At 55.1% G+C, this 4,242-nt stretch overlaps 1 protein-coding gene across 1 annotated transcript in view; it reads right to left on the bottom strand.

Moving 5' to 3' along the window:
• Positions 1 to 2,027, bottom strand: part of Jsrp1 (junctional sarcoplasmic reticulum protein 1) — a 7,220-nt gene extending 5,193 nt beyond the window's left edge. The window contains exon 1 of the mRNA XM_005405907.2: positions 1,996 to 2,027. The gene's annotated coding sequence lies outside the window, so the exon portion shown is untranslated. The remainder of the gene's footprint in view (positions 1 to 1,995) is intronic.
• Positions 2,028 to 4,242: the final 2,215 nt, after the last annotated feature.

The following is a 4,242-nucleotide window of genomic DNA, read 5'->3' as shown; positions in this document are numbered from 1 at the left end:
GTACTGGGAACTGAACTCACGACCTTGCGCTTGCCAGGCAGGCGCTTTTGCCACTGAGCTAAATCCCCAGCCTTGATCGATTCTTTACTGCGGTACAGTATACATGACACAGGGGCTGGGGATTTAGCTAGGACATGGCTTGATGGCATTTAGCTTATTCCCATGGCTGTGAGGCCGTCACCACCGTCCACCTCCACAACTGTCAATCTCCCCACACTGCGCCTTGTCCCAGGAAACACTGACTCTTGTCTCCTCCCCAGCCCTGCACTCACGAGGCCACTTCCTGTCTCTGGCATCACCCATCCTGGGCGTTTCCTGTTCACAGAGCCCACGCTGTGCGTCCTTAAAGGCTGGTATCTCTCACTGAGCGCAGCATCCTCAAAGTCTGTCCACACCGCGGCGACTGTCACAGCCCCACTGATTTTAGTTTCTTCACTTTTTTGTTTGGTTATACAGATGAATGGGTTTCATTTTAGCAGACTTGCACATGTGCATAGCAGGCTTTGATCTCTGGGTGTGGTGATAAACACCTGTAATCCCAGCACTGGGGAGGCTGAGGCAGGAAGATCACTATGACTTTCAGGCCAGCCTGTCTCACTATGTAGCCCAGGCTGGTCTCAGACTTGCTGTAGTCCTCCTGCCTCAGCCTCTCAAGTGCTGGGATTATAGGTGTGCACCCTGATGCCCGGCTGTTTTTTGTGGGGTTTTTTTTTTTTTTTTGTCTTTCGGAAACAGGGTCTCACTATGCAGTTCAGGCTGGCCTTGAGCTCACTTTGTAGCCCAGGCTGGTCTCAAACTTGCAATGACTCCCCTGCCTGAGCCTCCCTAGTGCTGGGATTACAGGTGTGCGCCACCACACGCAGCTTGTTTCTTCTTTGGAGACAAGGTCTTGCTAAACTGCCCAGGCTGGGATCCTCCTGCCTCAGCCTCTCAGAGTGCTGAGATGAAAGGCAGGTGTCACCTGCCTGCTGCAGTGTGAGGCTATTACAAGGTGCAGCCCTGGGCACCGCCATCATCTCCCTCACGCCTGCCCTGAGACTGTCCCCGTGCTGGTGGTGGTCTCGCCTCTCCGGGGTCACACTCCTGCACTGCTGAGTGCAGCAGCCAGGGCTGTAGGAGGTCAGAGAGGGACTAGAAACCTCCCAAAGCCACACAGCAATGAGTCAAAGGTACAGCCCAAATCAGAACCCAGGCCCAGGTCAGCTCATGTTTTCTGAGACCAGGGACTATTTTTATCTGGTGTCCAAGGCCAGCAGGCCAGGGCAGACAGTCCTCCCGGGCTGTCCCTTCCTTGGGGTCTCCTCCACGCAGACCATCCTCACCCACTTTTCCTGGCACTCAACACCCCACCCCAAAGCCTTCTACCTGTCATCCCAGCATTGTGGGAGGCTGAGGCAGGAAGATAGAAAGTTTGAAGTCAAACCGGGCAATTTTAGCATTTATCAAGACCTGTCTCTAAATAAATAAAAAGGGCTGGGAATGGTGGTGGTGATGGGGACCAAAAAATACAAAAAAAGCTGCACCCCAGGGACCTCGGGGGTCAAAGCCCCAGCAGGCAGAGCCAGCCCGGTTTGGGTGACAGCTGGGGACAGGAGAGGAGGCCCTAGGCACCTGCTGATCCTTGCACTGGGTCCCTGTCTCCTGTTGCTGCTCTGCTTGTACGTGGCCGGGGGGGAAACTGAGGCTGGAGCTGGACTCCTTGGAGACTCAGGCTGAGCTTGAAGCCAGACCCACAGCCTTGCTCTCGGGAGTGCCCAGGGCCTCTGGCCGCCGGTCAGCGTTGGTGAGTGCCCTTGCCGGCCGCGAGGCCCCCCCTCCCGGGGACTCCGACGGCACTGGGGGAGGGGCCCGGCCCGCATGGGAGGCAGGCGTGTTGGTCCAGGTGTGTGTGGGGCGGGCCGCTACAGACCTTGGGGACTCCTGTGGACTTCAGAGATGCCCTCCCCCCATGCCGGGGTCCCGCACTCTGCCCAGGCCTCCCCCAGCCCCTCTTACCCCACAGCCTCTGCGCGGCCCTGCGGACACGATGGGGCGTGGGAGGGCGGCTGGAACAGACAGGGACAGGTGGCTGAGGACAGCTGGGGGCCGGTCAGGGTGGCCAGTGGGGCGGGGGAGGGGAGGGGCAGGCAGGAGGGCGCTGCTGGGCGTCCCCACCCCGCCCCCGCCCCAGGGGTGGCCCCACCCCCCCCTCAGTGTGCAGCCCATGCCAGCAACCAAGGAGGCAGCGCTTCCTGTCTCTCAGGGCATCCCCTGCCCTCTGTCTGGCATTCTGTCAGCAAAACCTTCTTAAGGGCGGGCGGGTAACTGGGGATGGAGCCCGGCGCCTTCAACACTGAGCTCCGTCCTCAGCCCTTTCTATTTTTTATTTTGAGACCGGGTCTTGCTAAGTCACTGAGGTGCTGAGTTATCCAGACTGGACTGGAACTTGTGATCCCACTGCCTCAGCCTCCTGAATGCTAGTATGTGCTGTCCACCTGGCTGCCTTTTTATTTGTTTGTTTATTTATTTATTTATTTTTGTCTTTTTGAGACAGGGTCTTGCTATGCAGTTCAGGCTGGCCTTGAGCTCACTTTGTAGCCTACACTGGTCTCGAACTTGCAATGATTCTCCTGCCTCAGCCTCCCAAGTGCTGGGATTACAGGTGTGTGCCACCATGCCCAGTCGTTTTTTCTTTTTTTTTAAGGCATGGTCTTGTTATGTAGCCCAGGCTGACCTCTTAACTTGAACCCTCCAGCCTCAGTCTCCTGAGTGCCGGGATAACAGGTGTGCACCACTCCACCTAGTCTGTAGGTCACCCTTTGAAGCCTTTCCTGGGCTTAAGCCCTGTGCCCATGAGACTCCTCTTGGGCCTTGTGTTTTTTTGTACCAGGAATCGAACTCAGGGCCTCGAGCTTGCCAGACAGGTGCTGTGCCGCTGAGCCGCAAGCCAGGGCCCTCAGTCTGTTTGTTAAGTGTCCTAAATCAGGCATTTGTCCTGGGAGGCTGAGGCAGAAAGATTCCCCAGGATATCCAGGCCAGCATGGGCTAGACAGGGAACTCAAGGCCAGCCTGGACTACATAGTGAGACCCTGTCTGAAACAAAACAAAAAAGAAAGGAAGAAAGAAGGAAAGGAAAGAGCCTGGAAACACAAGGTCCTAAATTCAATTGTCAGTACCAAAAAAAGAAAGAAAGAAAGAAAGAAAGAAAGAAAGAAAGAAAGAAAGAAAGAAAGAAAGAAAAAGACAAGACAAAACAGATACACTGGGCCTAGTGGCTCATGCCTGTAATCCCACCACTTGGGAGAATGAGGCAGGAGGATCTCGGAGAGTTCAGTTTGAGGCCTGCCTGAGCTACTGAGTTCAAGCCCAGCCTGAATTGCATAGCAAAATCCTGTCTCAAAAAGACATGAAAGGGCTGGGGATGTGGCTCAGTGGTAGAGCTCTTGCCTTGCATGCCAAGGCCCTCCGTTCAATCCCCAGCACCACATAAAAAAATTTTAAAAAAAGACATAGCTGGGCGTGGTGGCGCACACCTGTAATCCCAGCCCTCAGGAGGCTGAGGCAGGAGGATCCTTGTGAGTTCGAGACCAGCCTGGGCTACAAAGTGAGCTCAAGTTCAGCCTGAACTGCATAGAGAGACCCTGTCTCAAAAAGACCAAAAAACAAAACAAACAAACGAACAAACAAAGAAGAAGACATGGGGAAAAAAAAGGGAGCAAGAAAGGAAGAGTCTTGGACTCTAGTCCCTGCCCCAAGGAACCCCCCTGGGGCTTGAGCAGATCCCGGACCTCATTAGCAGAGTCCCTGGCCGGGTCAAGTGTGGTGCTGACATTCAGCTAATTAGAGAAGAATTGGAAGACGAAAGTTCCTTTCTTCCTGGCCAGAGACAAGCGGAGCAGGGAGCATCTTCCCCTGGCCCGAGTCCTTCTCCCAACCTCCATGCCCCACATGTGGGCAGCAGCTGGGCGCTGAGGGGCTGCAGTTCAGTGCAGGTCTAACCCCATCCCTCCCTTGACCTGGGCAGCCCATGGATGAGGTTGGGTGCAGCCGGGAGAGATGGATCCAGAGCTTTTTTTAAGCATTGGAAATGGAACCCAAGGCCTCACGCATGCTTGGCAAGCACTCACCACTGAGCTGCATCCCAGCCCTTACTATTGATTTGGAGAGAGGGTATTGGGAAGTCACTAAGTTGTCTAGACTGTGCTTGGACTTGGGGTCCTCCTGCTTCAGCCTCCCAGATAGCTGGGATTAGAGGTGTGTGCC

The sequence above is a fragment of the Chinchilla lanigera genome, unplaced genomic scaffold (genome assembly GCF_000276665.1).
Source record: "Chinchilla lanigera isolate Chin_1 unplaced genomic scaffold, ChiLan1.0 scaffold00094, whole genome shotgun sequence".
NCBI lineage: Eukaryota > Metazoa > Chordata > Mammalia > Rodentia > Chinchillidae > Chinchilla > Chinchilla lanigera.
Note: the sequence above shows the minus strand (reverse complement) of the source record. Positions and strands in the feature narration are given on the sequence as shown.